Raw genomic sequence first — 13,048 nt, 5'->3', positions numbered from 1 at the left:
ATTTATAGATACATATATATTTAGTCATCTTTTCTCTTTTACCATGTCTCTCTAATATTTTGCTCCTTACTATTTTTCTATTTTTTTTATTATTTTATTTTTATTTTATTATATTTTCTCCTACTGTATCATGCTGCTGAGTGACTGCTGCTCGTCAAACACATTTCATTGCAATGTTGACCCTGTGCTAACTTGCATATGACAAATAAAACTGAAAAACTGAAACTGATCATGCTTTCTGTTGGTCTACTGATTGTTAAAGGCATGTTTTTCACGTTTTATACATCTGTGTCAGCTACACCTTGTTTTTTTAGACCAAGCAGAGCCAGATGAAGATGATGCATTTTCCTGTACAGCCTGACAGCGCTGTGCTAAAAGCACTAAGCATGAAAAGTGCCTGTTTCGCCGATAATTATAGCAAAACCTCTTATAATGCTAAGAAAATCTGTTTTCGAGTTTTCAAGATCCAGAACTATAAGTACTTGTATAACCACCAGTTAGGTGAGGACAGCATTTTGAGTTTCATTTAGGAGGCGATTACTTCCAAAACCAGACTTAGACTGCAAAACCACCTTTTTGTAACAACACTTTAACATTAGGGGTTTTCACGGGAACACTGTCAAAGTGGTAGATGCATCACCTCATTTAACATGCTAAATAGAGAAATAACAGTTCTAGTCAAAATCCTTCTTATAACATGAAGGCCCCTGAATAGGGTATTGTGAGGTAATTGCAGTGCCATTTATAGCCAAAGAACAAAGGCCCCACTATTCATAAAAGCCAGGAACATGCTCTTACTATAATAACAGTCTGCTGTTTTTGAACAAAACATGGAACTGGAAAGCACTTGTTTTTAGCGTGGACCCTTCGTTCACCACAATCGCTCACCTGTTGTTTGAAGACCGCTTGTCAGTTCTGTGCTTCTGCATTCAAGTAAGACTCTTTTACTTAACAATCGCTGGAGCTACAAGTCAGAGTGATGACATTTTTGGTTTTTTTAAGGTTTATTTGCTGCTCCAGAGAAGGATTTCCTCCAACTCGGTGATGATGTGGCTCATCAGCTGAAAACGAGTCAAACCGTGATTCCCTTTCTCAGTCGGCAGCACAGTCAGGGGCTTAGCCCAGCTGTCAGAATTTTAAACCTGCAAATGAAATTAAAAACAAATAAAAATAGAAACCATCCCCTTTCATTACTTGTAGTGGATATGCTTTGCTATTATTTTAACCATTACTGTCTGAAATATATACTTTATATTAAGCTTTTAGTTGAATCAATTATCAGCATTAAGAAACAAAATGTCTAATTTAAACCACGTCTCATATGGAGATGTAAAGTTTGAAAGCCGAGGTTCAAACTTTCTGCTTGAATTTAAGAGACAGAAAACTATTTATTGGTTCAAATGTATTTGGATAGTTGATTTAAAAAAAACATACAACAAGAGTGGGTTAACGTGGCATTTGCCCATGAAAGCTGCTGTTGTCTGAATTAAAACATGCAGCAAGAAAAAAAAGAAAAAAGGGAAACAAAAAGAGTTTCTAAATGAATACTGTGTTACACTTTGTGCAAATTAAAATACACTGGTAACATAAAACGCTCAGGACATCCAAGAAAGACATCATATGTGGACGATAGCATGAGGCCTTCATTGATAAAGAAATACTCTTTCACAACATCCAGCCAAGTAAAGAACACACATCAGGCGGTAGCTGTAATGCTAGTCTAATGTAATAGCAAGACTTTACAGGAAAAATACAAAGGAATTACCACACAGTACAAAGTGTGGGATCAACAGGTCAAATTATACTTCAAAAAACTTTTTTTTTTAAATCAGCTGACCTCTTCTGTAGCCTTTTTCTGGACAATCTGTAACAGAAAGAGTGGAAAAGGTACAAAAAGCCTCGGGAACGCTCATAATTTAAAGGAAATCACAAATTATAAAGTATAGTGTAGGCAGTGAATGCATGAACATGCATGTATTCTAATGAAAGTGGGTCAATTATACAGGGCAAAATCACAACAATAGTGCCTCAAGGGGCTTTATATCATAAGGTAGACCCTACAACAATAAAACAGAGAAAACCCCAACAATATTATGACATCCTATGGGCAAGCACTTTGGAGACAGTGGGAAAGAAAAACTCCCTTTCAACAGGAAGAAGCCTCCAGCAGAACCAAGCTCAGGGATGGACAGGTGCTCAAAACACACTGTAACACAGGAGTTACTGAAGTTAAACAAATGAAATATTTAGCAAAGACAGAGTGAATTGCCTGATCTCAAATCAGCCTAGCAAGCATTTCAGTGAAGACAAAAAGCTGGAAGAATACTGACAATAATACATTTTAAATTTCCAAGTGCATGTGAACCCATGAAAAGAGAGAGAGTGTATAATAATGTCTTTAATACCTTAACAGCTAATGTTCAACCCCTCAGGTTTAAGCCTTCAATGTGCACTTGTGTTTGGTGCACAGTTCTAATTGAGCATACTTCCTCCCAGTTCACTGCCTGTAGGTTTTTGTCTGTGGACAAAAGGACTGTTTCCGTGTATCTTCACGTCGAGGATTGACTCCGGGCTGTCTTTTGCACTTAGAAGCAGGATGACAGTTCAAGACACCCAGCCTTCTCAGAGTCACTGGCCAGGGTGCTGAAAGGTGCCCCCCCTGGGTACTCTGCTTTTAACTGCTTTGCATGGTAGTTTCTATATAAAAAACAGGGCAGCAGAATGTAAAACTACCTGTTTCTATTTAATTTATTGTTTATATTAAGAATAGATTACATAACATTGTGTTTGGGACTGTGATCAGGGGATATTTTATTTTGTATTCTTATAATCAGTTATCATTGGTTAATCATTTACCATTGTTGAATCAGTGGACAGAATAATCTTTTAATTACATCTGTGTTACTCTGAGCAAATATTAATGCACAATGACTGTCTATTGAGGTTCTGTATCATTCTTGTTATCTGCTTAAGTTGTTGCACTTTAGTGCAGTCACACCGCTCAGACCCACCAGTCCTGTTGGACCCAGGCCTGTCTGCGTTCAGTTCTGCACGTACGCCGGCCTGTAACCACATGCACGCACTTATATAACACATGCATGTTTACACTCACACTTAGTAATAATAGGAGGGTCGTCTGAGGACAGTTTTTCTGATAGATACACTTTCACAAACTGCACAATGTAATACACACTTGTTTTTCTCAACAGAGGGACAGGAAGGAGGCATATGAACCCTGCATGAATATTGCTTTGACATTTGCTTTATTGCTTAAGGACAAAAGGTTTTCCAAGCCTGGTTGTTCCTCGGTCAGTATGTCCATTGTTGTACAGTAAAAGCCCATTTCTCTCTCTGCATATGTAGACTACAAGAATGCCTTCCCAAAGGCTAGATATGTGACCTCTGCAAGTGCACTATGAGTGTACATATTTATGAGTCATTCCTTGAGATTCTAATGTGTCACTTCACAGTCTGTCTTCCAAATTGAAAAGAAATTTGACTGAATATTAATTTTACCTTTAGACTTGAATCTTTTGCTACCTGTCACCTCAAAGCAAGAAGGTTCTGGATGCCTGCCTGCCCAGATCTCAGTGTATGTGGCTCAGTAAGAAAACAGGAAATTATATTTATATTATTGACATAATTTTGAGTACAATTATCTTTTTTTTAATGATTTTTTTTATTTATGTGGCTGTGATGTCTCTTTCTCTTGACTATGCTTTGTTTAAAGATATGACTCATTTTGGGATCAACTTGAGAGAAAGGCAAATATGAAATACAAAAAGGAGGTCAGAGGTCAAATGTGACACGATATTCGGAAGCAAACCATAATGGGATATTTATAAACACGTTAGCACAATGAAGCTGGAGGATGAATGCTAACCTTTTTCCACTCAATAAAAGTTAACGTGAGGGTTTCCAATGGTTAGCAAGAAATGCAATTGCATGGCAGGATGCTGTAAACGGACCAAACTTCAGTCAGGAGAACAACTGAGATAATCCATCCAGAATACGAGGTTAGTCATTCATATACCGCTGCACGGGCTGGGCTGTAGTTACATCATAAGGTTTTAAAAACTGAGCTTTAAAATGAATAGTGGTAATACAAAGCATTAAAAAATGTTAAAAACACAACAGCCTTGATAAACGCAGAGTAGCTTGAACCCAGATGCAGGGTTCACACGTCATAACTTAAAGACTGGATAGCATTAATATCACTTCAATTTGCTAAACTTGAAGGAGAGGTCAGAGGTCAAATGTGACATTATACATGTGACGTGGTATTTGAAACAATGCAGTACTTTCCATACAATACACATCAGTTGTTATGAGACTTTTTGCTTATTTTCAACCAATAAATCATGAAGTTGACCTTGAGGACCTCGGTGGATGTAAGTCAAATTTTAATGGATTGTTAATGGATTCCTTCAAACTTTTCAATCTATTTTGTTTACAGACAGAATGATACACGCTCACGCAAACACTACTACATGACTTCCTTGGCGGAGGTAATAATGTTATACTTACACTATATAAAGTTATACCATTACATTAAAGTACAAATTTGTCTCCAGAGGTTCCCAACTGGTCTCTATAAATATAGACATCCTTGTGCCTCTGCAGATACAATAACATGCTAGATTTTCTGAGAATCTAGCCAAATTTAAAATCAGCAGAGAGCTGACACAGATGAGTTAGAGCCAGAGAAATATGATCAGTAATATGATCTTTTTCCCCCATAGGTAAGCAGGAGCTGAGAAAGCTTCATTCCTCTGCTATGTCAGCACTGCGCGCATCCCAACAGCATGAAACAATCGCATTTCCCATTTAAATGAAAAGCTGCTGTTATGGAAGCCATGAATCGATAAAATTGCTACACAACCCTCGATACCTCATCAGAGATGTGTGTTTTTGTGTGTTTTCTGGCACGCAGAGTCACATGTTTCAGTTATGCTCCCTTGGGAGTGATGTCCCTCCTGATGTATCATCATTTCATTTGACAGCAATTATTCTTTGTCACTGGCGATACGAGAAGAGGAGCAAATGAAGAAGAAAATGTGCAGCGAGGCCTGTTTCTCAGCTGGCACTTGTAGACACAAACAGCCATTCGAGCAACAAGCTGAGGAAGCAGAAATATGTGATTTATACATGTGATGCAATTATTTATCATTTTACCTGAGGGGGCTCGTGACAGTTATTGAGGAGTGTGAAATTATAGATAGTATTCTGTTATTTGGCAGTGAATAAATGAAGTGATTTGTCAGGGGTGTTGTGAAACCAACTAAGTGCTGAGATTAATAGCAGATAAAGACAAGGCACACACAGTCTTGGAACAAAGTCTGACAAAAGGGGAAGTTTTTAATGAACTAATGCACAGCAAGAAGCACAGAGCACCACAGTGCGAACGCCAGAAAACAGCTAATGATTTCGAAATATGACCACAACTATACTGGTGTGAAAAAGTGTTTGCCCCCTTCCTATGTTTGTAACACTTAAATGTTTCAGATCGTCACACAAATTTGAATATTAGATAAAGATAACACACGTAAACACAAGATGCAGTTTGTAAATAACAACCTAAATATAACAAAATATAAAATTAAGAAGGGGGCAAACACTTTTTCACACCACTGTATGTGTGGTTTAGACATTTGTTGTTTTTAGTTAGCGTGAAGGTGAAAACAGGGCTGCCAAGTAATAAACTTAAACAGTCTTGGTTATATTATGAGTGAATAGAGCAATGGACCATTGATAACATGAACTAATAGTGATTTTTTTTAGTCATGGTTTTACATCTGTAACTGGCCACATGAGTCTGTCACGTCCTGAGTATTTCCATATATAGTAGCCGTGTCCAAGAGGTTGTAGATAAAGCAATACTTAGCAAACAAACTAAACTCAAGTTTTTGACAGGCTACAATATTCTCATGCTAATGTTAGCTGTTAACTGCCTTTAAAATGAGTTGTTGTGGTGTTACAGTAAAGGTAGAGTGTGTACAATCTCACTTGTATAGAAAGTAGTCAACTGAAAACTGTTTTCTTACCTATCACAATTCAAGTGCATAATTCGAGCTATCGTGGCGACTGTGAGACAAACATGTCTTGCTGTTTTTTAATCTGTATTGAGTGTGAGCAGTTGCCTTGTTGTCAGCTATCAGGAGACCGGAGGCCTGCGTGTCTAATTTGCTGACAAGTAGTCAACAGTATTTGAGACAATATCGGGAATATATAATCATGTTTGTACAAGTTTCTGCATTTTAGAGCCCTGACTTCAGTTCAGGAGATGAGGCTGGAGGTTAGGAGGAAGAGGACGAGGTAGAAAGGAGGGAGGATAGAGAGCAGTGGTGGAGGAAGAGAAGGAGATCGTCGGAATCTCGGATCCATTGCAGCTGCATCATGTCTGACAATTGGTTCAAGGATTTCATCCTGACACCCAATGGTAGTCAGGGTGGTGTTGCCTAGCCTGTAGAGGTCTGTCCAGCCCTCCATGGATATGCTACATACCACCAAACCGATCATGCTGAATGCTGTTCCAGGCAGAGTAAAGTTGTCCACGGCTTCTCCTCATCCTTTCATGTCTGTCACATGTGTTTGGGTTGAAGCCGCTCTTAACAGTGAAAAGCACAGGGTACCAGTGATGAACCTGCCAATTCTGCTATTTTATGGCAAATATCAATCGGGCTCCACGGTTCCCACTAACATGAGGCCCACTGGCACATTCACACCAGAGGCCTGCTGGAGGTCATTTTGTAGCTCAGGCAGGGTTCATGCTGCCAGAGAACTGTTGGTAGACTGCTCACTATGGTCCTTAAGCCGAGCAGTTACTCACACATTGATACTGTAGAAAGGTTGCATTAAAGAGCAGACATGTTTTCTTTAAGAAACAAACTTAAGCAGTGTCATCTATGCAGCCTCTTTGTTCTTTGCGTTATTCTTTACATTCTTGTTTTAGTTACCGTCTCATTTTGCCCGTCACCTCTGTTTCTTTTCCCTCTTCTTGTCTTTTCGTCTTCTCCTTGCTACTTCATCCGTGACTCCACAGCTATAAATTAGAATCTCTTTCCTTTTCTCGCCATCTCCTTTTGTCACCCCCCCTCCCCAACTTGCCTTTGTTGCCATCTCTTTCAGTTTTTCAATTTTCACATTCCACTGGTACTCCTCTTTCCACGCATTAGCTTCCTGTTGCTTCACCTTTTGCTCCGTCTCCTTTCCTTCTTTCTTCTTATCCTTGGCTTGGTGCTTGTGATTCCTGTGCCTAATCTGTCACTATAGACATATGAGCAGCAACACAAGTCATTTCCCACCTGGTCTGCAGGCAAATCTAAATCAAATCCTCAGGGAGACAAGGAGACAAAGGGATAGGGTGAAGAATAACAGACAGCTCGTGAAAATGAGGAAGAAGAAGCCCATTAGATAAACAGGTGGGGACATAACCTCTGATAGAGTTAGATATCACTCCAGTGAATTAATTAGACAGCCAAGGAGGAGTGCGATAACCTCACAAGAGAGACTTCCGTAGTGTTGACATTTTTTATTGCTACTGGTCAATGAGACCCTGCGCAGTGTGTTCGCCATTTAATGGGTTTTATTGAAGACCACTGCAACTTTAATTAACTCGTCCAATCATCTGTGTCGTGGCAGATGGTTAAATTTATACATTTACATAAATATTGGCTCTTCTAGAAGACACTGATGCCGGTGAATCCAAATGTGTGCGTGTCCCTCCTGTGTGTTGACTTCCTTTGACGGAAGGGAAAGATGACCTACCCTGTCAACCTCCATCCCAGATTTAGAAAAAGACTTATGTCCACATTACACCCCCACAGGTTCCCTCCTGATTAAGAGATAGCGGATGGAGTAGGTGACGGAGAGGTGACAGAACAGCCCTCTTGTTCATTATGTATCTGGATATAGTGCTGACAGCTCTGATGACTAATGGACAGAGACTCTGAAGAGATGAGAAACTGGCTAAACTTTGTGACCATGGGGTCTTTTTTTATATTGACTGTGTAAATACTGTGTTCATTCAGAAGATGTAAGTGCTTCATTTATTTTTAAGCTGTCAAACCTGCTTTTGTTTGGCTCTACAAGCATTTAACAAAACATAGCAATTTTTCTTAAAAACATAATCTCATTTTGACACGTACCAATTATGATGAAAGTGTTTTCTAAGTCTTACTAGAAACGGTAGATGGTTCTAAAAACTCAAATAAAATGAGGTACAAAAAAAAGTGTTTTATCTTATTAACCAGACCCTGGTTATATAATTTCTGAAAAAAGACCGCCATAGTTTTTCTATTAGTGCTCAGTTCAATTGAGTTTTAACAGTCATCTTGCTTCACATATTTGCTTTTATGCTTTATATATTTACGGTAAAGATAATACAGTAATAGAGAGGAATCTCGAACTATGAGACTGTCCTCTGTGAGCAAGCATTTGGCAAAAAGACTGCAGATCATTTAAATTTTTTTCTTTTTTTTACATTTACACTTTGAAAACCGTACAATGACAACATATCAAATGTTAAAACTAACATATGAAGTTGTTTTTGAAAATTAAGTGCTCATAAAGACACAGTGATATCAAAAGACTGGGAAATAATAATATTAACAAAAGAGTATCCCAGAAAGACTGAGTCTTACAGAGACTGTGAAAGACTGTGTGAGGAAATGGTTGGAAAAAGAAGGGCTGGCCGCAGACCAGTCACCCCCACCTGGCCAGGACAACAAGGACTGGGACCAACCAGAAGCCAGCCGTCCCCACCCGAGGAGCAGGCATTAGTGCAGGGATGTACTGGATCTTGGTCCTGACCCAAAAAGTGCTTCTGGTTCTGATTTACTATAACATGAAAACTGATACTTTTTAAGTGACAGATATTATAATGTTTTCCATGCGATTTGTTAGACTGAAATGGGCATTTGGATCTACATACTCTAATCAGCCATAATATTTAAATTGTCAGCATAATGATGTGTTCTGTGTCCTCCCAAATTGGGTCCAGCCTATGGGCATGTCCTGCAGCACTAGGAAATCAGCGGTGGATTCTTCAGGTCCTGCGGGCGGTGGGTGGCGCCTCCATGAATTGGGTGTGTTTGTCACGATCCTGGGTCTTTTGACCCAGCGTTTTGAGTTTTAGTTTATGGTTTATGTTTAAGCCCTTCAGGTTTTCTAAGTTCATTTTTATCATGCCTAGGTTGTTATAGTTCTTTGTCATTAGATTCCCCTTGTGTCTTCCACACCTGTTAAGTCTCACTTGCCCTTCATGTGTTTCATGTCTGTGTCTTACGTTGTCAAGTTCAGGTTGTCATGTCTGCGTCTTATTTTGAAGAGGTCTTGTGTTCCTGTGTTCATCGTGTTTAGTTTTACTCTTCCACTGTGACGTCATTATGTTCATGTGTGTCAGCTGTTCCCCCATGTGTTCCCACTTCTCTCATTAGCCTCCTGTGTGTATTTAGTCTGTGCCTTTTCATTTAATCTTTGTCGGATCGTCTGCATTGTTCCCATGCCATGTCCTGCGTTCAGGTTTTCATAGAGCCGCCGCCGCCTCCTCCTCCTCCTCCTCCTCATCATCATCCTCCTCCTCATCATCATTGCCATGTTTAGCGTTTGTTTGTTTTTCTACTTGCCAAAGTTTTTCATGTTTCCTTTCTAGTTTACCCAGTTTAGGTTATTGCTTAGTTTGCGTTGTTTTCGCCCTTTTATTTTGTACTGTTCTGTCTGCTTTAATAAACAGTTCATCATCAGTTATGTTTGAGTTGTGTCTGCACCTGGGTCCATTCCTCACATTCCACGCAGTTTGCCTCGGCAAACTGTGACAGTGTTGTAGAGCATTCGGATTAGGATCTAGGGAGTTTAGAGGCCAAGTCAGTGCCTTGAGCCCTTTAGCCTACTCAGTCTGTTCCTGAGTAGATTTTGAAGCTTAGCAAGTTGCATTTTCCTGCAGGAGACTACACAGTATCAGGAGTGCCAGTTGCATGAGAGGAGGGTCAGTGTTTAGGTGGAAGTGGCATTAGATGTCAAACTGTCAAATTAACATACAAACCAACACCTGAGCTTTTCTAAAAGAGCACTATATTCTAGCAAGATCGTGTTATTAACTTAATCTGTCACCTGGTGTTGTTATGGCTCATCAGTTTATATTTTATATGTCCTACAAGGTAAACACACAAATCCAGAAAGCAAAAACACAAACTGAATTTCATTCCCATATTTAAATTAAAAAGCCCACACTGTGAAACAGACTACTCTGCTGGACCTTGTAGCACGTGCAAATCACAATAACAGTAGAGTTTACTTGAAGAGATCAGACTGTTACTCATAGTAAAATAAAGAACCTTAGTTTTGTGGAAGTTGGTGCTCCGTGAAGATTTGAAATGAATTTCAGCTTTGTGTATATACGACCTCTGCAGCACATCTACAGGTCTTAGAGGTTTCCATAGTGACAGCATTGTTCACCTCCTCAGGAGTGCTGCTGGTGGGTGATTACTGGAGATGAGATTAAAAAGTCTATAATGAAAAAGATGGACCTGACTCTAGATGAGAAAATTATATTCTTGTTCTACAATAAAAAAAAATGTGGCTGAACAGTCAGTATTTTTCCAGAGGTGTTGTGTGTGGTTTTACAAAAGTCTGTGTGTCTGTGTGTGTGTGTGTCCCTGAACACGTGTGTGTTTGTGTCAGTCAGGCGGGGCCATGTTCAGCATGTCTAATGAGATGGAAGAAGGTGCTTGGAATGAGGATTAGAGAGGAAATAGTTGAGAATCTCCTGAAGGCCAGAGGTGAGACTGGTAACTCGTACAAGGCGGGCCTCATTACAGCAATGTGTTATAACAGAATCACTGCCGTAGAATAAACATGGGACTCACAGGAACACTGACATTATCTTTAGAGCTCTTTAGTCATTCGTATGTGAGCATCTCTACATGTGTACACATCATATGCATAATTTTAAAGATTTAACAAACATAAGACCAATAGAAGGTAAAAGGAAGGAAACTTTATCCACTCCAAGTTTTCCCCCCCTTTCTGCTTCACCTTCACACTGATGTGACACGTTGGCTGATGTTACAAGTTCTTTATTATTTATTTAAGGGGCGATTGTGGCTCAAGAGTTGGGAGTTCGCCTTGTAATCGGAAGGTTGCCGGTTCGAGCCCCGGCTTGGACAGTCTCGGTCGTTGTGTCCTTGGGCAAGACACTTCACCCGTTGCCTACTGGTGGTGGTCAGAGGGCCCGGTGGCGCCAGTGTCCGGCAGCCTCGCCTCTGTCAGTGCGCCCCAGGGTGGCTGTGGCTACATGTAGCTTGCCATCACCAGTGTATGAATGTGTGCGTGAATGGGTGGATGACTGGATATGTAAAGCGCTTTGGGGTCCTTAGGGACTAGTAAAGCGCTATATAAATACAGGCCAGGCCATTTTATTATAGTTCTTGCTGCCAAGGGTGGCACAAATAGCTATTAGTGTTAGGAGGCAAGCCAGGTTGTCAGGGTTCCTGGGTCGGTGACCCAGTGTTTTCAGTTTTGTTCATGTTCAGTTTATTTTGCCACTTCCATGTGCTCACTTCCTGCTTTTCCTGTGTCAGCTCGTCTTGTGTCATTAGCCAGATTATGTTCAGCTGTGTACTCACCGGTCTCTCATTATCATCCTCGTCAGTCTGTGTATTTAAGCCCTCTGTTTCTACTCGTTCACTGTCGTGTCATTGATGTTATGTTGTCGTTTCCGCCTGCGTTCAGTCAGTCAGTTTGACCAGCCAGCCATTTCCTACCTCTGTTCTGTTTGTTCACTCCATCGGCAATAAACACCCACCTTCACCTACCTACCTGTGAGTCCAGCATTTGGGTCCTCCTTCTCTCATCCACGACACGACTCCTGACACAGGTATGTTTGAACATTATTTTTTCCATTAATGAATGAAACCATCCTGCAAAAATGTCCATCTGGCAGATACAGAACATAAAGAATAGTTTGAAGCAGCTTGATAAACTCCAGAATTTATTCTTCTTTTAGCTGTCTTTTATGAACTGTTCATAAAGAAGAGCAGACAATGACGACTGCTCCCTTTCCTTCAGTGTAAAGAAGTTTATCCATGTATCACCCTTACCTAACCCAGTCAGCCAGTCATCCTATAGTGCAGATGAAGACTTGTTTTCAAATAAAGGGATTTCTTTAAATTCAGGAAAAAGGTGATATAATTTTCTTTGGCAGCGACTATATAATATCTGAGTCTTCACAGGTGCATTCAAGAAAACCCAAGTAAATATTTCTATAAGCTGCAAATTTAACCTGATCGGCCTCACGCCCCCAGCACCATGTAAACTCTAGCTATTACATTGGATTTGTAACTGCAGACTGCATTTAAACGTGAGACAGTAGTTACACCACTGGTATCACAAAGAAACACTTAGACCATACGAGATCACTGAATCTGCAGCCAAACAGGGTAATAGGGTGCATAACAGGCTGTCTTTGATCCACAGGCCGGTGAGCTGGTTGAACAGCAGACTTCTCTTGACTTGCATTGGCTCTAACCTGACCTCCTGAAAGAGGATGGCCTTTACTCAGCTGGAAATGCTCCTGTCTCAGAATATAGATCACTTTCCAAAGCAAAGCACGACAAGACAACTGCAGGTCAGGTCAGAAAGATCCTCACAAATAAAATTTAAACTTTTTTCCACTCACAATTTTAATTATCTGCATTTATATATCAGTATGCAGGTGTTTGGTTTTTTGGTTTTTGTTTTATTTGGTGGTTCTGGTGGGGGGGTTCAACTGCATGACTAATGAAATCATCAACGAAATGACTAATGACAGCACAAATAGAAGTGTCGAGGCATATTTGGTTTGGTTAATAGAGAGAAACCATCCCAGTTTGACCTGATCAGCTGTGATCAGTCGAAACAGCAAGGGTCAACACTATCATCCCTGGCTGTGAAGTTGCTTTTTTGAAAATCACAACCTGGCACACCACATGTAAAGATAAATAAATGAGCTGGAAAAAAAAAAGAAAAAAGAAATGCCACTGGCTTCCAGTCTCTAGACCTCTTATTAGAG

Source organism: Diplotaxodon limnothrissa, linkage group LG18 (assembly GCF_057381915.1).
Source record: "Diplotaxodon limnothrissa isolate DT_005_m linkage group LG18, D_limnothrissa_male_GT1.1, whole genome shotgun sequence".
In the NCBI taxonomy this organism is placed as follows: domain Eukaryota; kingdom Metazoa; phylum Chordata; class Actinopteri; order Cichliformes; family Cichlidae; genus Diplotaxodon; species Diplotaxodon limnothrissa.
The sequence above is the reverse complement of the archived record's forward strand: the minus strand, read 5'-3'. Positions refer to the sequence as shown.